Source organism: Piliocolobus tephrosceles, chromosome 10, assembly GCF_002776525.5.
Source record: "Piliocolobus tephrosceles isolate RC106 chromosome 10, ASM277652v3, whole genome shotgun sequence".
Lineage (NCBI taxonomy): Eukaryota > Metazoa > Chordata > Mammalia > Primates > Cercopithecidae > Piliocolobus > Piliocolobus tephrosceles.
The window spans coordinates 66,257,456-66,280,799 of NC_045443.1; the positions used below are offsets into that span (position 1 = coordinate 66,257,456).

Sequence of the window (23,344 nt, forward strand, 5' to 3'; positions counted from 1 at the left end):
ATAGATGTTACCACTCTAATGTCAAGAAAAGATGAACCTCAAGGAGGTGCATTAAGAAAAAGTAAGGGGAAAGGGCATTTGCTAAAAAAAAAAAAAATCTTTATTTTCCTACTAAGGATCCATCTCCTAGCAAATGTCAAAATAATGAGTACTTACTATGTGGATACAGGTAAACAAAGTTCAAATCCCAATTCCATGACTATCTAAACTTGAGCAAACCACTTAACTCCCCTCAGCCTCTGTTTTCTCATCTATAAAATCTTGTCTATAAAATTGGGAAAATCATAGTATGTACCTCATAGGGTTTTTAAGTGAAATAATATATGCAACAGTGCTTTAAACAGTACCTCATAAGGTAAAATATGAATGTCACCTATTATTATTTTAACTCCACACCAACTCATCAATTCATCAAACATTTAAACAGCACCTATTCCTCTGCTTATTCTACTGTTACAACTGTCAATAACAATAGCTTACACTTACTACATTTTGTACCAGGTATTGCTGATTTTTTTTTTTTGAGACAGGGTTTGGCTCTGTTGCCCAGGCTGGAGTGCAGTGGTGTGATCACAGCTCACTGTAGCCTTAACCTCCCAGGCTTAAGTAATCCTCCCACCTGAGCCTCCCGGGTAGCTGGGACTACAGGTGTGTACCACCACACATGGCTATTTTTTGTAGATATGGGGTCTCACCATGTTGCCCAGGTTGGTCTCGAACTCCTGGCCTCAAGTGATCTGCCTGCCTAGGCCTTAAAGACACATTTTCTTGAAATTTCACATGTAGAATATAATGCCTTATACTAATGCTGCTCAATGATTCTTTCTATTGTCTGCTGCTTCTCATGTATCTGAGGGAGTTTAGGTATTTATCTTAAGCTGGGATCTCCTGGTACCTCCCCCAGTACTAAACCTACCTCCTTCAAACTAGCTCCCCCAACTCAGATTAGTACCCCCAGCAAAACTGGATTTGTTTGTTTTTGATAAAAATAAAAAAAGAAAGTGACCTTGCAATTCTTCAGAATGAAAGATTGCTATTTATAGCTAGAGATAAGAAAATTGTTAATGAAAAGCTAGATGTTTTTTGTTGAGGTCCAAGACAATCCTTTCCCTAAACTACCATAGGGTGATGTCTAAACAGTGGGACTCAGAGATTTAAAGAGTGTATCTCAACTCAAGCACTCTCTGTTTAAAACAAGGACTCTGTAGTCTGGGCTGTGCATCTTTTAAAAATTGTTCCTTTATTTTTTTATTAGTAGACTTTGTTTTTTAAAACTGTATATGTCTTTTTAGTAACTATTTCTCTAGAAATTGTGGCTGTATTTTCTGTTTGTTATGCAAGTTGTCTATCAAAAACCAAACAGAGCAGTTCTTTTATTTTGGATGTGCAACTGTAAATACATTAGCTTTCCTTTGAGAGATTTAGAAAGGATTTGTGTACACACTTGTGTTCATGATGAATTTCTGAATCCTAGAATTTTTCATGGCACAAAGAAAGAAAAGGACTGAAAAAATGCTATCTAAATAACCAAAAAGCACACTTTAGGCAGAATATAAAAATACACAGCAGCGACTACAAAATCATGCACCGTTATCACACTATTGTCCCTCGTTGGCACTATGTCACTGTGAGAGTAAACCTATTTCTGCTTTGCCCCACTCTCTGGTTTTTAATTATTCATTCATTTCCTTATCAATTACTTATTGTTTACTCTGTGTCAGGCACTGCACTAGCTCCTAGGGAACACAACTGTAAACAAGACAGAACAAATCTCTGCCCTTGGGTAGCTTATATTCTACAAGAGTCAAAAATCTCCACTAAAGAATTTCATATGTTCAAAGAAACCTATGATCTTTCTTGGGGTGCTGGCATAATATTACTTTCTGCCTCTTGTGTCTTATCCCTTAGTGGTTTGTACCACATTCTGTACTACATAGCATGACCTTCTTAGCTTCACATTCCATCTACTGTTGGTGAAGCAAAATTAAAGTGTAATCAGATCAAAGTTTGACACTCCAGTATGTTCTAACACATCAGCTGAGAAACAATGTCAGGAAAAATCTAAACATTTGAAGTTAATTTCAGTTCAGTAAGATACCCAAACAGAGTGAGTGAAGCATCAAATGGTACCATTTTTTGTTTCCCCCATGGCATCTAGGTCAGTGCTTAGTGCACGCTTGCTGATTTATAAGTGCTATCCTAGGAAGAATATAGCGTCAATAGATTATATGTAATAACTGAAATAGTAAATTATTAAAAGCAAGGTCTGTGCAACCACACCATCTTAGTTTAAACCCCAGCTCTGTCACTTACTGTGTGCCCTGAGCAAGCCACTGCACCTCTTGGTGCATTCAGGTCCTCTCTGCAAACTGGGCTAACTCATGGTATTGATCTTAGAGGATTATATGACCTTACAGTGCATATATTAAATGAGTTAACACAGACAATGAGTCTAGAACAAACAGTGCTTGGCATGTTATAAATGCTTTATAAGTCCGAAGCAGAATTCATTTTTATTACTATTACCATCTAGTGAAGATGAACAAGACAGAAAGGGATACGACAGATAGTATATGTTTACATTTATCTTATTTATTTCCACATCACAGCTCCTTCCAACATATTTCCAATAGTGGAATAGATCTTTATCAATGATAAATTTGTGATAATTTACAATTACAAAGCAATTGTTACAATAGTGACTTTTTCTCTTAAACTCATGGTCTTTGAGTGCAAAAGTAATGCTAACTTCTCCTACTATACTTTGTTTATATTATAGATTTGCAAGAAAACTTCTTGGCTCTAATAAGGCCGATTTCCAAAGCAAAGGCAGTCCTATTTAGCTGCATTTAATCTGGATTTTGTGATATCAAACAATCTGACATAACAACAGATAAAAGTCATACTCTTGTCTCTTTAGGAAACAATATACTTACTGAAATTTGTTTCTTTTCTAGCTTTGTTTCAAATGTCAAGAAAACTATTTTTGGATTTAAAAAAACTGGATATTTGAGAAAGAATTTGTCATCTTTGTTAATACTCTGCACCTGTAGCAGAAAGAAAGGGCAGGGAGTGTGGGAAGAAGGAAAAAATTTATATATAGCAGAGTGACAAAGAGACTGTTTGAAGATAGTTAATAATTTGTAAGTTTATCTAATCATTTACTTTTCAATGACCCTTTTGAAAACAGCATGCATCATATCTATTCAACAATGACCTCCGGAAAGTCAAATTATAAATATACTTAAACAATAGCCAAACAAATTCTTTTGTCTCCTCATGACTCATAATTAACTGGTTCATTCATTCCTTCTGTTGACAATTATTTAATGAACGTCTAACAATATGCTAAGCACTGTGAATACCATGGTGTAAAAGAGAAACATAGTCCTCACTTTGATAGAGTTCATATTGTATTGGGAAAGATGATACAGAGATAAGCAGTCACTCAGTTACCATTTTGATGCATATTACAAAAAGAAAATTACAGGATATTATGAGACATACTATCAGAACATGCTTACTTTTTTTTCTTTTTAGAGACAGGTTCTTGCTCTGTTGCCCAGGCTGGAGTGCAGTGGTATAATCATAGCTCACTGAAGCATTGAACTTCTGGGCTCAAGCAGTCCTCCCCTCTCAGCCTTCCAAGCAGTTGGGACTACAGACACATGCCACAACACCCAGCTAATTTATTTTTTTGTAGCTATGAGGCCTCACTTTGTTGCGCAGGATGGTCTTAAACTCTTGGCTTCAAGTCATCCTCCCAGCTCAGCCTCCCAAAATGCAGGGATGATAGGCATGAGACACCACCATGCCTGACTCCTTCATCTTGTTTTTTCTTTTTTTTTTTTAATTGCAGTAAAGAAATGACAAGGCAGCAGAGCAGAAAGACTGGAGTTACCACTCAAATCAGTCTTTCTGAGAACTCAGAGGTTAGGATTTTTAAAGATAGTTTGGTGGGCAGGTGGCTAGGTAATGGGTACTGCTGATTAGTTGGGAAAGAAATCACAGGGGTGTGGAAAACTGTCCTCAAGAGCTGAGTCTGCCTCTGGGTGGTGGCCACAGGATCAGCTGAGTCATGAGTCATGAGTCCAGGTAGGATCAGTTGATGGCCAGAATACAGAAACCTGAAAAACATCTCAGAAGACCAATCTTAAGCTCTACAATAGTGATGTTATCTATAGGAGCAATTAGGGAAGTCACAAATCTTGTGACCTTTGGCCACATGACTCCTGAGCAGTAAGGGATTATGAAACTATACCTATATTTTAGCAGAATTCAGGCCTCTCCAATAACCCTAATCTTGTGGCCTTTCATTAGTTTTCACTCTCTGGGCAAGGAGGAGATTAGTTTTAGGGAGGGACTATTATCATCCTTGCTTCCAGGTGAAACTATAAACTAAATCCCTCTGATGGTTAGCTCGGTCTGCCCCCAGGAATGAGCAAGGACAGCAGCCTGTGAGACTAGAAGCAAGATGGAGTCAGTCATGTTAGACTTTTCTTGCTGTCATAATCTTTGCAAAGACGGTTTCAGTTCCCTCCCTTGTGCTTCAGCACACCTCAATCCTGAGGTGTGAGCTGGGGAGGTGGGAAAAGGCTGACAACTACTCTAACTTCTTCCTGTTGACAGGGGGTATAGTTGGGGCAAGTGTTGCCCCCAGGGTAAGAGGAGTGAAACCATTTTGCAGTTTTCTGTATATATTCCCAGGTGCCTTGTTGGGTCCCAGTGTTGGTATAATAAAAACATTAGTATTCTTTTTTAAATTAATACTCATTTAAACTGATAACACTTTTTTTAAATTTTATTTTTTATTATTATACTTTAAGTTCTAGGGTACATGTACACAACGTGCAGGTTTGTTACATATGTATACATATGCCATGTCGGTGTGCAGCACCTGTTAACTCGTCATTTACATTAGGTATATCTCCTAAAGCTATCCCTCCTCACCCCACCCCCACCCCATTACAGGCCCCCTTTGTGTGATGTTCCCCTTCCTGTGTCCAAGTGTTCTCATTGTTTAATTCCCACCTATGAGTGGGAACATGCGGTGTTTGGTTTTCTGTCCTCACGATAGTTTGCTGAGAATGATGGTTTCCAGCTTCATCCATGTCCCTACAAAGGACATGAACTCATCCTTTTTTATGGCTGCATAGTATTCTGTGGTGTAACATTAGCATTCTTATCCACATCGTTAGTACAGCACTTAAGAGAACAGTAAACTACAAGAGACCTAATGTAAGGTGTGAAAGTCTTAGCTTCAGGAGTCCTTGCAGAAGTGATCTGAAGCCTTGAGGGATTCAGGTGAATATCCCCAAGAACCAATCAGATATGAGTCATTAGTATAGGCTCAAAAACAATGGACAAGGCTAGAATTTTTCTTTTCATTTCTTTTTTTTAGGCAGGGTCTCACTCTGTTGCCCAGGCTGGAGTGCAGTGGCATGATCAGAGCTCACTGAAGCCTTGACCTCTGGGGCTCAAGTGAACCTGCCACCTCAGCCTCCTAAGTAGCTGGGACTACAGGTGTGTACCACCACACCCAGCTAATTTTTAAATAAATTTTTGTAGAGATGGGGTCTCCCTATGTTGCCCAGGCTGATCTCGAACTTCTGGGCTCAAGTGATTCATCCTCCTGCCTTGGCCTCTCAAAATGTTGGGATTACAGGTGTGAGCCACTGTGCCCAGCCAAGGCTAGAATCTAATAACAGGCATGCTATAAGTTTTTTTTTGAGACATAATTTTTCTTTCTCCAGTTTTCTATTTTTACCAAAGACAAATCATAGTGGGACCAATTTATTTGCAAAATAAGCTTTAGTCTTGTTTATACTAGGCCTAATTGTTTGCATAAAACATAGCATGAATAACTATTTGTTATATAGATCTTTTAAAAAAATTGGCTTTGCTGGATCTTTTTTTTTTTTTATAAGGAATCTCAGATTAGACCTTTTAAAATCATCTCGAGCCCAGCCAAAGATTTGTTTTTGCCTGCAGATACCTGTATGAATTGAATGAATTCCTCTTTTCTAGAGGTACCAAAATAACTTGGGATTCCTAGGCCTATCAGAAAGGGACATTTTTACTTACCACAGGTTGGGAACCTTGTAAAAACAAGGTGGCCAGTTTTTCCAAGGGGTTTTTATCAGCCCTATAGCTCAACCTCAATTCCTCAAAGCAGCCTGAAAAGTCTGCAAACATGTCATTCCAGTCAAAGCCTTGGAAAAATAACTAGTGTCTCTAATAGTGTCCTGTTACAAAAGAAAACAGATGCTTACTGAACTTATGCAAATAGCTATGTTACATAAATTAAGTATACTTACAGTTTCCAAATTATGGAGAAATAAGGTAGAGAGAAAGAAATGTGCTCCAAATTGTGCTCACTGGAGTATATTTTACCCAGTTGTTAAAAGCTGTAAATAGCTCCAAATAAAAAAGTTTTCTTGACTCTGAAAAACACAAAGAATAAGCAATGTTTTAAGCAAAAAATCATAAAAATATTATTTTGGTCTTCTATTTGCTCAGTCCATGAAAGTAACTCCTGTTCTGCTCAATATTCTTGAACACATAAGCTCTCCATGAAAGTCCTAGCAGTTTTTCCCTCTATTCCAGTGGCACAACCTCCAAAGTCATCAGAAACCTGCATTCAAGAGCACAGAAGGTGCTCATTGAGTTGAAATGGGGTTAAGTGGAGATCAAAAAAGCTTCCAGAAGATGGATTTGTTTAAGCTGAAACTTGAAGGATGAAGAAATAGAAAATCCAGGCAGAGGAAATAGTATGTTTTATTTTACATATTCATGTAGTTTTTATCATATATCTTTGTACACATTAGAAATAATTTTGAGGCTGGGTGCAATGGCTCATGCCTGTAATCCCACCACGTTGGGAGGCCAAGATGCATACATCACCTGAGGTTAGGAGTTCAAGACCAGTCTGGCCAACATGGCCAAACTGCATCTCTACTAAAAATATGAAAAATAGCCAGGCGTGGTGGCATGCACCTGTAATCCCAGGTACTCAGGCTGAGGTAGGAGAATCACTTGAGCCTGGGAGGCAGAGCTTGCAGTGAGCCAAGATTGCGCCATTGCACTCCAGCCTGGGCAACAGAGTGAGATTCTGTCTCAAAATAAATAAATAATAAATAAATAAATAAATTTTATATAATGACTAATTTTATTTATCATTATTATTATTATTTTGACAGGGTCTTGTTCTGTTGCCCAGGCTGGAGTGCAGTTGCACAATCAGGGCTGACTGCAGCCTTGACTTCCCAGGCTTAAGGGCTCCTACTGCCTCAGCCCCCAAAGTAGCTGGGACTACAGGTGTGTGCCACCTTGGCCAACTTTTTTTGTTTGTTTTTATTTTAGTAGAGACAAGGTCTTGCTATGTTGCCCAGTCTGGAAATTTGATTTTTATAAAAATTTATACTAATGTCATAATTTCAACCCATTTCTAGCATCCACACTCACCAAACAGCTCTAATAGCTGTTCCCCATCCCAAAGCAAACTCTCAAGATCCAAAATCGTCTAACAAACAAGACCCAAACCTTAAGGACCTCGAGCTTTGTCAAGATAGGCTTTTATCTAACTCCTATTGGGAATGATATTCAGGCTATAGATGAGTTATTTTAGTTTTGCTTTTCCAGAGTCAACAGCAACATTGAAACTTAAGTTTTCTAATTGTCCCCTTGATCTGTTCCCTCGAGCACCCTGCATTTTATTATCTGACTGTAATAGCTAGAATATGGGGATCAGATAAATACTGCTAACAATTTGTTTTTTGGAGTTTATATTGAAAGTTTATACTGAAACTATCTGTTTTATGACTTTAAATTATCATTCGCGAGGAAGATGGAAGAGAGATGAGGGCCTGAGGGGGTAGGCATTAGGGAAATGAGAATTTTTGACATGAGAGACTGGCATGAAAAAGTAATCCCAAGATATTCAGGTAATAAAACCAATGCATTATTGATCAGCCCATCAGATTATGTGTTTTTTAGTTTCTAGTGTCTGTCTTTTAGAGTATATAGGGAGTTGGGAAGGCTTTGGGATTTTGGGGGGAGGGTAGGGAGGAGGTCCCTGTACTCCATTTATCATCTCTCTTGAACTGCAGAATTGGGTTTTAAAATCCAATTTAGTGTAACCCCCAGTCAGAATGAAGCTTGGTTGCCTGCATATAGCTACAAAGTTAGGAATAAATAGTCTCAATGATTAAACTCTCATCATCTCTGTAATGAGATAAATTGCAATGAAGGATAATTCAGTAAGGACTTGGAAGACTGGAATTGCTCCAGAAGTAAAAAGTCTTGCTAGAATCCTGCATCTTTTGGTTCAGGGGCCATTTATTGCTGCCACACAACCCAGTAAACATGCCAATGCATACTATGGCTAAATATGATGCTCTAACCTTGGAGCATTGCTCAGTAGCCAGTGTCAGATTGGAGTGGAGGTAAAAGTACTTATAACTTGGTGCCCCACAGTTATCTGTGGGAATACATATTTCCTCCACTAAATGGTAAGCTCCCTGAAGACACAAAATAGACTTTATTCCTTTATCCTCCATCAGGCCTATCCATTAGGCCTGTATTAGATGTATGTATTGTATGTATTAGAAACTATATATATATATATATATATTTTTTTTTTTTTTTGTTAGAAGTACAGATTCTGGACTCACACCTGTAATCCCAGCACTTTGGGAGGCTAAGGTGGGTGGATCACTTGAGTCTAGAAGTTCAAGACCAGCCTAGCTAACATGGTGAAATCTCATCTCTATAAACAATACAAAAATTAGTTGGGCAGGTGGTGCACACCTGTGGTCCCAGCTACTCAGGGGGCTGAGGCAAGAGGATTGCTTGAGCCCAGGAGGTTACGGTTGCAGTAAGCTGTGATTGTGCCACAGCACTTTAGTCTAAGCAACAGAGCAAAACCCTGTCTCAGAAATAAGTAAATAAATTAAAAAGTACAGATTCTGGAGCCCAGTAGATAAGGATTCAAATTCTGAGTGCCAACATGACTGTGGTTTGGTGTTTAAAGTTGTAATCAGGAATTCACCACTTACCACCTTCATCCTCTTCCTGGCATTTACTCCTGTAAGCTTCAGTTTCTTCTTTAGAAATGTGGATAATTGGTAGCACCTACCTCATAAGGATGTTGGGAGGGTTAAATGAGATTGTCCACATAAAGCACTCAACAATGTGTCTGGCATTCAGTAAATGTTGCTATTATCAATGGAGGTTTTGCAGTAGGTGTTCAAGGAAGGTGTATTAGGTTGCTGAATTATGGATCATGCTGGTGGTGCACAAGTAAGAGAACACAGTTGAGGCACAGCAATGGAAAACTGCAGATGAGGCTGGCTTCAGAACAGCATGTTCAGGAACTCAAATGATAGCACCCAGATCTGGTTTCTCTCAATTCAGATCCTGGCGTTGCGTTCACTGTGTTTGCTCCATTCTCAGACAGCCTCTCCTCTCCAGGTCAAGACTTAGAAGAAAGAGTCTGCTTCCTTCGAAGTCAAATCAAAGCGCCAGCTAGGTCTTGTTGGCTTGCATTGGGTGAATGGAGATTATGCACCTGTGCCTGAGCCACCCTCTGAGGCCAGAGGATGCAGTGTGCTTGGGCCTTGTTCACGGGCTCGTGCCTGGAGTGAGGGGGCAGACAGCCACTCCTAAACCATATTGACCAAGAGTGGAGGCAGGGCTGGTTCCTCAGAGGGAGATTAAGGTGCATGTTCTAAAAGAAGGTGAATAACTGCTGTGTAGAAAAAGATAGCTTTTGAAAGGTGGTAAATAATTAATATGAAGTAGCATTGATGCTTCAAGAAGATATACCATTAAGGTATATCTTCATTCGCCCAATGCACGCCAACAGGGTATTGAAAAAGGTAGGAAATAATTAATATACTACATTATGTTATATATTAGTGTTATAAATCTTGGATTTCAGGAAATGGAAATCTTATTTTGTAGTTTGTAACAGTAAAGCAAGTAGGAGGAAAGGGAAATAGATTTATATTGTGTTGATTTAGCTAAACTGGAACTGGGTTTCCCTGAATTTTTTTCCCTGCATGGTTGTGGATTGATTGGGTCACAGCAGAAGCTCTGTCCAAGATTTGGAAGGTAGGAGTTAAGTGCCTATTCTTTTCATGCTCAGAAGGTCAGTCCAGGGCACTAGAGCCACTGTAGCTCACACACATTGTTGCTTCTCTGCTGGCTCACCTGAGAGGCATGGGACAGCAGCAGGGTCCACCAGCTCTTATAGATCCTGCCAGATTGCCTCCTTCAGCTTCTGCAACCCCCAGGCCAGGTATGTATTTACTCCTGACTAAGGTGCCACTGTTCTTCAAAGTGATCCTCATGTGGAAGTGGTAGGCCTGGAGGTGGGGAGATACCATCATGGGTTCCAGTCTGTCTGGAGGCCCGTTCATCCCCACAGGCTCTAGTTTGTCTTTACCTTCTCCAACTTCATGTCCATCTTTCCTTGCCAACTATCTTCCTTGCAGACTGCAGACCCAAGCACCGGGTGCAGAAGCCATATCACAGAACTTTTAATGAGCTCCCACAATTGCATAAGGTCTAATCCTTAAATCCCTTAGTCTATATCACTCCCAGTGGTTCTGCTTCTCTGATTGAATTCTGGAACATAGAATGAAACATATGGGCTTTAAAGTCTGACAGCCTGGCAATTGTGTGATCTTGGGAAACTCACTCAAGCTCTCTGAGCCTTACTTTCCTCAAGTGTTAAATGAGAACACTAATCCTTTCCTTTTAGGATTGTTGCGATATAATAAATAAAAATCACTTAACAATTCTCAAACTTCAGCAGCATTCAACAACGTTTCTGGGGCTCTCAGGTTTTGGGAATATGATGGAGAACAAGGCAAGCATGTATGTCCCTGACCCGATCATGCTTAGGGTTTAGCTGGGGATACAGGTAAATTAAACAAGTGTAGTAAGTACAGTGTGGTGAGTATTCCTACAAGGAAAAGAAGAAGTAGGATGGGAAGACTAGTTTCATCTTGGTGGTGAGTAGGGGAGAGGAGTATGTCAAGGAAGGATTCCCAGAGGAATTGGCGTCTACACTGGGCCCCGGGGACAGATGGAAATCTTCTGTCATTTTAGGAAGACGGTATTGTGTGTGCAAAGCTGAGAGGCAAGGGAGATCCTGGAGGTTCTCATCATCGTTAGGGTTCACATTACAGATGCCAAGTGCTGGCCGTGCCAGCCCCCACCACCAGCGAGCGGGTCGTGTGTCCAGAGCAGGGAGGAGGCATGGAAACTGGGAGGTGGCAGAGCCCGGGGAGCAGAGCAACCAGGAGCCCAGAGGCCTCTTGGAACCACCTAGACTGGCTGTGAGCACACCCTGGACTGGGAATGGAAATGTAAGCCTATTTTAGGGCAGTATTCTAGCAAGTAAACATGACTTCCTAAGAAGAGGACAAGGAGGAAGGGCAGAAAGAAAGGAGCCAGATGCCATGAGTTACACAATGTGCCAGCAAAGGCCATGGGGAATCATGTGAGGGGAGGGAGGAAGCTGCAATCCGTGGGTGGGTTTTTGCTGAATTGGAGTTTCCTCTCTCCTCTCCGGGACATGTTGTGCTATGCCATGTTGTGCTATGGCATTTGAGATTATCTGGGGGCCAGAAGGACTTCATATCCAAGTGATAATAAGGGTATATCTTTTTGAAGCATCAATGCTACTTAAGGATTGCTTTGTTGGGGGAAAGTCTATCTTATTTTTAAAATGTATCTAATAGATATTTCATAGAACAGAATGCAAATATGTTTTGGGTTTTTTCTTAGGATAAATTTGAACCTTCAAGGAAATGCCTCTGCTGGGGAGAGCTGTTCCCTGCTCTTCCCTTAGACTCAGGTTAGCCAGTACGAGGCTACCTTGTTCTGGCATTGAGAGTATTTGGGCAGAGAAAGAGAAGTTGAAAGCCCAGGTGAGAGTCTAGTCTGAACTTTCTTTTCTCTGAAGGTTAGGTCTTGCCAGCCCCACATCTCCAGGACTGGCTACATGATCTGTGGGACCCAGTGTAAAATGAAATTATTAAGAATTTCAAGGTGGTGACAGCATTGCACTAAAAGCATGGGGCCCTTCTAAGCAGAGGGCTCTGAGTGATCGGGCAGGCCCCACACCTGTGAAGCTGGCTCTGCCCAGCCCGTCCCCTCATCCCAGCACATATTTGGGACATTTCTGAGATACAGCACCAGCTGAAGAGAGAAGAGATAGAGACTTTCCCCTAGTATTTCCTATTTATAATCTTTTCATGCCTCCCACAGGGTCTCTGCCTTCTCCAGATTGTTGGGAAGATTGAGGACAGGGCATGATTCCATGGAGGTTTCATTTTGTTGGTTAGTTCTGCAGATGTCTTTGATGCCTGCCTGAGTTTCTTCCCAGAAGTAAGTAGAAAGAAAAACCCTTCGTGGCCAACCATGTATCCCTGCCCTGTGCCTACAGGTGGATCTGGAGAACACGACGCTTGAGCTCTGTTGCCTGTGTTACATACACCCTGGCCTATCTGTGTGATTCTGGCTAAGGTTGAATGGTAGAATATTTTCATCCAAAATGTACAGGTGACCTAACCAAAATCGCTATTTCCCAAGAAGTTAATGTCAGGCCAGGGAGGCAGGTACTGGCTCATAGAGAATAGCCTTCCCTGTAAGTTATAACTGTGGGGGCCAGCATGGGACATTCATACCCATTGCTCCTGCAGAATACTTGGCTCAATGTTAGAAAGGAGCTCAGAGTAGTACACTTCACGTGCCTCAGTAATGGCGAGCCTCCTTCAGCAGGTATGTTTTTTTTTTTTCTTTTTCTTTTTTTTTTTTTAAGCAGGAATGGTAGAACCCAAGGATCTCCTTTTGTGGTTAAAAATCTTACAGAAGCAGTTCTTTCTTATTTCCGTGCATGGAATATATTTCCTCCTGACTCTTCTGTTGCAATTCTATCTAGCTTTCAGGGCCTATTTCAGAAGCCACAATCTCTTCAGTAATCTTTTCTGGCAGTCCAATATCCCTGTATTTATTTTTGCCTTATTTTGTAACATGTCCTAAGATGTTTGGTCCATAATTTATTAAACACCTACTATGTACTCGATATACTTATCATTCTCTGTTTTGAATTCATTTATTCATTCACAAACACTGCCGTGAGTGTCTTCTCTGCCCAGGTGCTGTGTAACAGTGGCAATCCGGACAGGCTCCGTCCCGCCCTGGTGGTGGTGCAGCCTGGAGGCAGAGAGAGTTCTCATTGGCTTTTTGAAGTCAAGGGCTACTTGTGACTCCTCTGTGTGTCTCCTTCAGTGGCAGGCACAGCCTCTTCCATTTACTATCTGCTCAACAAAAATATTCGTTGAATTAAATGGAACATGATATGATTCCAGTTGCACTTTGTGACAAGTGAAATAAAAGTCTGTCACAATTCTAGAGAAATGTTTTGTTAGTTGTGGGATGGGTTGTAATATAAATGCCTTCACCACAGAAGTCATTGTTGTGTGTTTATGGTGGTTTTGTCAGCATTACAACATAAAATGCATCAGGCATGAGTTATTCCGAGCCAGATTTTCTATTTTTGTTAGGCTTTTTTACAATTGCTTTTATTAGTTACTCCTTCATGATGTCTTGAAGAGCCACCCCATAAAGTTATTCATGCTGGTTAATTTAGGAACTCTTTCATGACATTTCAAGATTCATGAGCTATGTAGGTGGTGATAAAAATGTCACGGCATGTTTTCATTGTATATTTTCTCTGTGCCACATCACTTAGAAAAAAAATTAAAACTTTAAAGAACATTGTATGCTGCTAGTCTAGCACAACTTGGGGGGTATTGCCCAACCTGGAAGCGTATGACATACATTCCTTCAGTCCCCTTATTCTGTTCCCATCTCTCTGAAACCGCCCTCTCAAGGTTGCCAAAGACCTCCAAGGAGCGCATATTTTGTCTGCCTCTGCGGCAGGCTCTCACCAGTACTGGACGTAGTTTACACTCCCTCTCCTTGAAGCACTACCTTCTCTTGGCTTCTGAGACACACACAGTCTGGATTTTTATCTCTCTTAGGCTCCTTTGCTGACTTCTCTCCTTCCCCAAGTGAGGGCCTTCTTGGCTCCTTGCCTTCTCTGTGTTGCCCCCTCCTTAGATAATCTCATCCAGTCCCTTGGCTTTAACTCCTATCTATGTGCCAGTGACCCCTGATTTAAATTTTCATCCCTGACCTCTCCTCTGTGCCCCAGATTGACATATCTCAATGCTCACTTGACATTTCTACTTGGATGTTTAATAGGCCTCTCAAACTCAACATCTAAAAAAAAAAACAATTTTTTTAGCTTTCTTAGGTAGTGTGTGTTTATATTTTGGCTTCTGATCATGAGAAATGCAAACTACTGCCTCTAATTTTCAAACAGTAATACCATGTTACATTATAGTTGAAAAGTACATTTTCGAAAAGTTTCACATAATAATAATGGCTTCCACTGACTGGACTTCTATGTACCAGGCAGCATGCTAAGTACTTTGTTTTACAATTTTTCAAAGTGAGCTTCACAAAGATTTAAAATTATATCCACAATCACTAAGCGAGTAAGTGTCAGTGTCCCAGGATCCTCAGGGGTGTCACTTTTCCTGCTGGAAGCCTCTGTGGCCGGCGGCACCTTTGCCTGAGTTTTACTTGGGCCTGCTGGGCTCCTTCTGCTCACTCAGCCCAGCAGGCTGTGCTCAGCTTGTGCTACTGGCCCGGATTCCACACCTGCCAAACACAAGCCAGGTGTGGAGCAGCAAGGGGTGTGTGGGCAAGCAAGTGCAGGCTCCAGCCACTGCACACAGCCAGGCACGCTGGTTGCTACTGCAGGGCAGGCAGCTCCAGGCACTGGCACAGGTGCTAGCTCCATGTGAGGCTGTGGTTGGACCAGACGTACTGCACATGGCTTCTGCTGCAGGCACCTGTGTCTGGATGAGGGGAACATAGTGGTGCCTGGAAGCTGAGAGATGCCAGGAACCCTGGGTGTCACAGACCTGGGTTCAGCAACCCCTAGGTCTGCGCTTCCCAAAGGGCCGCAACTCTTCTCTTCTTCTTGTTGCTTACAACATGGTGAGTGTGTGTGTTTGGTGGGGGGGCATGTTTCAGCCCTGTTTGTGTTATACCTCTTTTAGTCCTGCCACTTGGTGGGTCCTGAGTTCTAGTGCTGCATCCAGGAAGAATGAGGTACTCAAACAATTGGAGGGTGAGCAAGGGAGAGAGGAGCTTCACTGAGTGGTAGAACAGTTCTTGAGGAGACCTGAAGTGGGTAGCTCCCATTTGCAGATAGGTTGCCCTGAGGTCTGTGCAACCCTCAGCTAAGAAGAGACCTGGAACAGGTGTCTCCTATCCTCAGGCAGGTCATCCCATGTCTGCCTGAGTCTGGCTGAGTCTGGGGTTTTTACAGGCTTTAGAGGGGAGGAAGTGTGTATGGATTGGTCCATGGGTGGCCATGGGTGTCCCAGAAAAAGCACCATAAGTTCTCACTCCAGTGTGCAGAACTGACAGCCCAGCTCCCAGGCTTCAGGCCATCCCTAGTTTGGAGGTGGGGCTTCACTGGGTACCTGCCGCTTTCCACCCAGGAGCCTGTCTGCCTCCTGCCACCATCAACCTGCCCTCCACAGCACCCACAGTGCCCAGGCTGTTCCTGCTAAGGGGCTCCTGCAGACCCACACCCAGTCCCCTCTTAGCCTGCTTCCAATGTTCCTCAGTGCCCAAAGTCTGGAGGGGTCCCAGGTGGCGGGGTGCTGGCATGTCAGTGCTTCAGAGCATGCACACTTGGCCAAATCATGACAGCACCCAGGTTTGGCCACAGTTTGCTCTAAAATTGGAACGGGTGCCAGGAGCGGGGAGAGGCCAGGCAGTGGGACCAGTCACCTCTGAGCCTGCAAGGTCAGGGGGAATTCCTGGGCCCCAAGAATGCAGGGATGCCAGGGTCTGTAGTCGGGGCTGGGCAGCTGCAGCTGCACCCAGGAGGGCGGGGCTCCCATCCCTCCCACTTGGAAGGGCCTGCTCCCGGCTCCCACTGGCTCCATGGAGCCTGCTGCCCCAGCCACGCCTCCCCCACTACAGCTGGCATCATGGCAGCAGCCACTCCAGACAGGCCACCGCTGCCATCACCAGCACTTGGATTCAAACCTAGGTCTGTCTGACTCCCAAACCTGGACTTCTTGCACGAAATTACCTTGTTTAATCATCACAACCCATTGGCCAAAGGACCTATGCTTGATTATCCCCATTTGCCCAGTAAAAAACAGACAGGTTAATGATTTGCTCCACATCACAGAACAAGTTATCAGGAGCCAAGGTTAGAACCTTCCTTCCCACTCTTCATTCCGTGTTTTTTTCAGAGCACCAAATCACCGTTCACATGTTACATTGTAAAAGCTCTATTAATGGCAGTTCCATTTTACTTATGGATAGACATAAAATTTGATTTCTGAGAATCTTCAACATTGCAATAAATATGGCTTAGCTTCAATACAAGTCTGGCACATTCGTGTTTGTTCCAGTTCACCTATGAATCAGGTACCTGTTTCTACCCCTTTATTGGTTCCAGAATCCTCTCACAAGTCCTATGAACAATGGTGCTAAAAACATAAGGGCACAAACACCCTCCTCCGCCTTTATCCTGTCTTTGGCTGCCCTGACATCATCGCCAGACAATCGGCAGAGCACCCCGAGGAAGGGTAGACATCATCTTATCTGGATTTTATTCCTTTATTTGTAAAATCATGAAGAGATTGTGTTATAAAAATCCAGCAAGAAGGTCTCATGTCCTTGAATCCCACTATTCAAAGCAGGTTCCCAGAGCAGAGTATCATTTAATGTCCTGGCAAGAAGGTCTCTTCTTCTTGAAGCTGCTGACACGGTATCCTCAAACCTGTATTCCAGAAACAGTGTCTATGATGTGTTGTGACCAAGAAGTGATTCTCAGAAAATATAAAAATTAAAAACAAAAATGGTCATGGACACAGCTCTCCGGTGATTCTGTATTCAGCTAAGGGGGCACCATACTGCTCCTTTAGCAGCATCTCCACGATTCAAATTCCCTTCCGAGCTCCCTGTCTTAAGAATGTGCTGGCAAAAGTTTCCAAAATGCAGTTGAGAAATACAGCTCTGGTGACTGAAATCTTGCGTTTTTCAATGAGCTCTGTCCAATTTGGATTTTCCACACTTTCCCAGAAGACAGACTCTTCCTTCCTAAATGCATACTGTGCCCACATAAGGCAATGACTCCATATAACCATGTTTCTTGAGGATTGAGTCATGACTTCTCTTTTAACTGGATGTTAGGTACTAAAAAGGAGATTATTATTATTATTATACTTTAAGTTCTAGGGTACATGTGCACAACATGCAGGGTTGTTACATAGGTATATATGTGCCATGTTGGTTTGCTGCCGCCCATCAACTCGTCATTTACATTAGGTATTTCTCCTAATGCTATCCCTCCCCCAGCCCCCTACCCCATGACAGGCCCCTGTGTGTGATGTTCCCCTTCCTGTGTCCAAGTGTTCTTGTTGTTCAGTTCCCACCTATGAGTGAGAACATACGGTGTTGGGTTTTCTATCCTTGTGATAGTTTGCTGAGAATGACGGTTTCCTGCTTCATCCATGTCCCTGCAAAGGACATGAACTCATCCTTTTTTCTGACTGCATAGTATTCCATGGTGTATATGTGCCACATTTTCTTTATCCAGCCTATCATTGATGGACATTTGGGTTGGTTCCAACTCTTTGCTGTTGTGAACAGTGCCACAATAAACATATGTGTGCATGTGTCTTTATAGTAGCATGATTTATAATCCTTTGGGTCTATACCCAGTAATGGGATTGCTGGGTCAAATGGTATTTCTAGTTCTAGATCCCTGAGGAATCGCCACACTTTCACAATGGTTGAACTAATTTACACTCCCACCAACAGTGTACAAGCATTCCTGTTTCTTCACATCCTCTCCTTCATCTGTTGTTTCCTGACTTAAAAAGGGGATTTTTAAATGACTTTTTTGGTTTTCCCCTCAAACCCCTTCCACCCAGTCCCCTCCACCCCTGGCTTTTCTGTCTCAGGAAATGAAACCACCTTACACTGTTGCTCAAACCAAAACCCCAGGAGTCTTTGACTCTCCACCCACCCCAGCCAATGCAATACCTCAGGAAGTCCTGTTAACTCCATCACCAAGATATCTCCTAATGCTGTTTGTGTCTCCTCCACTGCTGCCATCTTGGTCCGAGATGCCATCGTCTCTCTCCCAATCCCCTCCTTGCTTCCTCTCTGCTACCTGTAGTCTAGTTGTAGCTCAAATGCCAGAGGGGTGTTTTAAAACATAATCAGAACATGTCCTTTTCACTCCAGGGGCTTCTAGTCATAGTCACACTCAGAATCAAACCCAAAGCCTCTTCCTTCCTGGACCCCGAGACCCTACATGAACTAGCCCCGCCTGCCTCTCCTCCCTTGGTAACATTACATTATAGCCACATGTGCCCTGAACACACAGATCTGCCTCTCACCCAAGGGCCTTTGCACAAGCTCTGCCCTGTGCCAGACACAGTCTTCTCCAAGTTGTCCCATGTCTGGTTCCTTCTTATTCAGGTTTCAACTTCAGTGCCATCCTCTTTGAGAGACCTTTGACCACTTAGATGTAGCCCCCAGTTCTTGCACCCCAACTGTCATTTCCTTGCACATCTCTGTCTCACCTTCATCATACCATTTACTATCATTAAATATTTTCTCCTTATTCATATATTCCTGCCACCACCATCCTCCAAATGTAAGTGCCATGAGAAAAGGGTCCTGGTCATCCTGTTCAGTGTTCCATCCCAGCACCCGCAGCAGTCCCTGGCACAGAGTAAGTCTTCAGGATATGTTTGATGATTAAATGAATGAATGGATATGTTTTAGAAAGAGCCAGTCCTCTCCATAGACTGCAATCTAAATGATGAGACTCAGAAGTGTCTCAAAATCCCCATTGCCTAATAAGACATTCCAACTTTTAGATTCATTCCATTGGTCACTGTCTTAAAATATCATTGTTATTGTAAAAAAAAAAAAATTACCTAAAGGAGAATAGAGGTCTTGTGCTACGCTGTTAATACACTAATTCTTCAAAACATAAGACTGAGTTAGTTTTTAAATCATTTTTGTCTTAGAAATCAAAGGCAGTGGGACCAAGGACAAATACATTATAATGAAAGTGTGAAAGAGAGAATATGAAAAGTTGGCTGCATGGGGGCATTGTCGAGTCAAGACAGATGTGGGTGAAACATCATGGACAAGGAGGGGGTTTTCCCATGAGAGGCCAAAATTGGGGGGAGGGTGAAGAGAGGGTTTGCTGGGTACTTCTCACATGCTAGCGTCGCATTAGGTGCCTTAGGAATAAGGAAGAAGTGAAGCACAAACTCTAGCCCTCAGAACCTTCTGGGAAACCTGATGCTGTGGTAATTTCTGGTGAGGATGATCATGTTTAATAAACAAGGCACAAACATTTCAGCTCTGCTGTATCCCCAGGCATCTCTCCTGAAATCAGTTTACGTCTCTACTTTACAAGAAAAGTCGATTAGCTTCAGGGTTTATAAAACTCACTAAAACATACAAATGTAAAAGCAAATGTTACCCTGCTGATTGGAAAGGGGTTCTGGCATGACTTCTCAGATAAAGATACAAACACATTCTTTGTTCATTTCCATGAACAGCCTTTTTATGGCTTTTGAGACCTAGTCTAAGTCAGTAAAAGTCAGAATTTGTGTTTCTGATAGGTGTTGGCCTTGTAAAACTGGAAAAAAGGAATCACATTTTCTATAACATATGAATGCACAAGGGATTCATTCTTTGGCTCAGGATGGAAACATTTATTTTTGGCACTCTTGATTCCTTTTTCTGCATTAGCTTCATAGATTTTTCTCAATACGATGTAGACATTGGATGGGCTTCATTCACAAGGAAACAACACCAAGATAAATGGGGTGACTAACATCCAACTATTTAAAACTTGTAAATATTTATGAGAAAATTATATCCGTCTTTGTGGGGATTTCTCTCTGAAACTTGGATGTAACTATTGAGGGCTCTAACTTCCCTTTAAATGGTGGATTCTAGTGTTAGTATTGCAGTGCTTTACAGCAAAATCAGTATGTCCATTGTGTATAAAATAGCTACGCTGAATCTTGGATAAAAGGGATAACGCTTCTTTACTTGTATGACCCTTCCCACTGCTGAGCCCAGAACATCGTATTTTGAGATCAGTGACCTAAGTCCCGGACCAGCTAGATAATTCGCGGGGTCCAGTGCAAAACGAAAATATGGAGCATTTTGTTAAAAAAAAAAAAAAAATGTATATATATATATATATATAATGTCAAGATGATAACAGCAGAACCTTAAACAAGCATGGGACTCCTCTAAGTGTGGCGACCTTTGTGACTGTACAGGTCTCAAGCCCAGAAAGCTGACCCTGTATAAGCCCTCATTTGAGTCCTTTGGTATGACTTGTTCAGGTGAATTAACCATTCTGCACCTACTTTGTCCTATCTGCTGAACAGGTGAAAAGAGTAACGCATTTTCTATTAATCTTGATGATTGCCTGTAACAACTGAGAGTTGATTTTTTAGTATACCAGTCAGGCAGGTGAAAGGCTATGCAACTTAGCATTGGGAACTGTCATCCCCAGTAAAAAACTAGGAAATTTGTTAATGTCCACCCAGACAGAATAGACAGGGACAGTGGTCTGAGGATTGAGGTACAAATATCAGAAGGATGAGAAGAGTCATGAGAAAAATAATGAAAATACCTGTAGTCTTAAAAAAATTTTTTTTTGAGACAGAGTCTTGCCCTGTCACCCAGGCTGGAGTGCAATGGTGTGATCTCAGCTCATGGCAACCTCCAGTGAGCTCAAGCGATCCTCCTGCCTTAGCCTCCCAAGTAGCTGGGACTGCAGGCACGTGCCACCCATGCCTGGCTAATTTTGTGTTTTTTGTAAAGATGGAGTTTTGCCATGTTGCCCAGGCTGGTCTCGAACTCCTGGGCTCAAGTGGTCCACCCTCCTTGGGCCTCCCAAAGTGCTGGGATTACGGATGCAAGACACAGTGGCCAGCCTAAATTTTTTATTATATATATTTTATTTTAGAGAATAAGTTTCACCATGTTGCCAATGTTGACCTTGAACTTCTGGGCTCAAGCAATCTTCCCACCTCAACCTCTGAGTTGTCAGTACTACAGGTGTGCAACGCTGTGCCTGGCTTATGTATTTTTTATTTAAAGAAGAAACTTTGGGAGGCCGAGACGGGTGGATCACAAGGTCAGGAGATCGAGACCATCCTGGCTAACACGGTGAAACTCCATCTCTACTAAAAATACAAAAAAAAAAAAAAAAAAAAAAAATTAGCCGGACGTAGTGGTGGGCGCCTGTAGTCCCAGCTACTCGGGAGGCTGAGGCAGGAGAATGGCGTGAACCTGGGAGGCGGAGCTTGCAGTGAGCCGAGATGGCAGAGCAAGACTCTGTCTCAAAAAAAAAAAAAAAAAAAAAAACTGTATAAGTTGAATGGGCCAGGCATGGTGGCTCACACCTGTAATCCCAGCACTTTGGGAGGCCAAGGCGGGTGGATCACTTGACATCAGGAATTTGAGACCAGCCTGGCCAACAGGGTGAAATCCCATCTCTACTAAACAAACAAACAGACAAACAACAACAAAAAACCCAACGACAACTGTGTAGGTTAAAAAGCCATCATAAGTATATTTAAATCAGCAATTTAAAAAATATTTGATTATTTTTAATGTTTAAAGTGTTTCATGGTCTTTTTAAAATAGATTTTAAAAAACTGTGGTAATATACACATAACACAAAATTTACCATCATAACCATTTTTAAATCTACAGTTCAGTAGTCTTAAGTACAGTCACACTGTTGTGTCACTGTTGGGACATGGAAAACAATACCCTAAAATCAAGGCCTCAGAAGCAGCCTGAGAAGCAAAAGGTTTTCTCTGATCTTCTCCTGCTTGCCTCCTGTCTCTCAGTCCCACTCTCCCCCGAGGGCAGCCATAGAAACTAGAATCCCTCTTCCCCAGGTGGGTCCTAGAAACCAGAACCCCTTTTCCTCAAAGTCAGTTATAAAACCTAAAAATATTATCAAACTTTTCATCCACCTTTCTTGTAAACCAAAAATGAAATTCTAAGTACCCTAACCATCTGAAAGGACTCCTCCTCTTGGCAAAAGCATCCCAAAGTTAACCGGAAAAACAAGTTCAGCCCATGATGGGAAGGGGGAGCCAGACATGCCCCCTTATACCCTCCTCCCTTTTAGAATTATTGATAGAACAGACTTCTTAAGTCTGATGAGAAGCATTTACAATCTGTTCTCTCTGAAGGCTTAATCTGCATGATAAAACCTTCGTCTCCACAATCCCTTATCATAACCCAGACATTCCTTTCTATTGATAATAACTCTTTCAACCAATTGCCAATCAGAAAATCTTTAAATCTCCCTATGACCTGGAAGTCCCCGCTTTCAGTTGTCCCACCTTTCTGGATCAAACCAATGTACATCTTACATGTATTGATTGATGTCTCATGTTTCCCTAAAATGTGTAAAACAAAGCCGTGGCCTGATCACCTTAGGCACAGAGGCAGGACTTCTTGAGGCTGTGTCATGGGTGTGCCCTTAACCTTGGCAAAACAAACTTTCTACATTGCTTGGGACCTGTCTCAGATACTTTTGGTTGACATTGTGTATAAAAACTGGCCATAAGGAAATGATCAGACCTACCTTGTTTGACTGTAGGTCATAAGACCCCCATTCCAGAAAGGGTCCTGTCCCATACCCAGAAGGAAGAAATGCTGCTCAGGGAAGTCAAGAAGAATCTAGACAGACAGGCCTTGCTGGGTTTCCTTACTTCATCTGTTGAAGTTAGATCATACTCTTTTGTCCAGTCATATTTCTACACAGCTCTACATACTTTGTTGAACCTAAACATAACAATGTGCACTTTCCCTTGTCTTGATTCTGAAGGTTCCCATGTACACATTAAATGCATTTGTATGTTATTTCTCCTATTAGTCTGCCTTTTGTGAGTTGATTTTTCAGTGAAATTTCACAGGGCAAAGGGGAACTTTTCCCTTGGCCCCTAGATGACTAATCTCCAGAACATTCTCACCTTGCAAAACTGAACTTCTATGGCTATTAAACAACAACTTCTCATTTCCCCCTCCCCCTAGCACCTGACAACCACCATTCTACTTTCCATCCCTATAAATTTGACTATTTTAGACACCCCACCAGTTGAATTATATAGTATTCATCTTTTTGTGACCAGCTTATTTCACTTAGCATAATGTC

General features: G+C 42.1%; 1 protein-coding gene across 1 annotated transcript in view; it reads right to left on the reverse strand.

Annotated features, from left to right (window-relative positions):
- The window catches only part of CPM (carboxypeptidase M), a 110,318-nt gene extending 87,478 nt beyond the window's left edge, over window positions 1–22,840 (reverse strand). Inside the window, exon 1 of the mRNA XM_023195337.1 lies at window positions 22,775–22,840. The gene's annotated coding sequence lies outside the window, so the exon portion shown is untranslated. The remainder of the gene's footprint in view (window positions 1–22,774) is intronic.
- Between the last annotated feature and the right edge of the window lie 504 nt (window positions 22,841–23,344).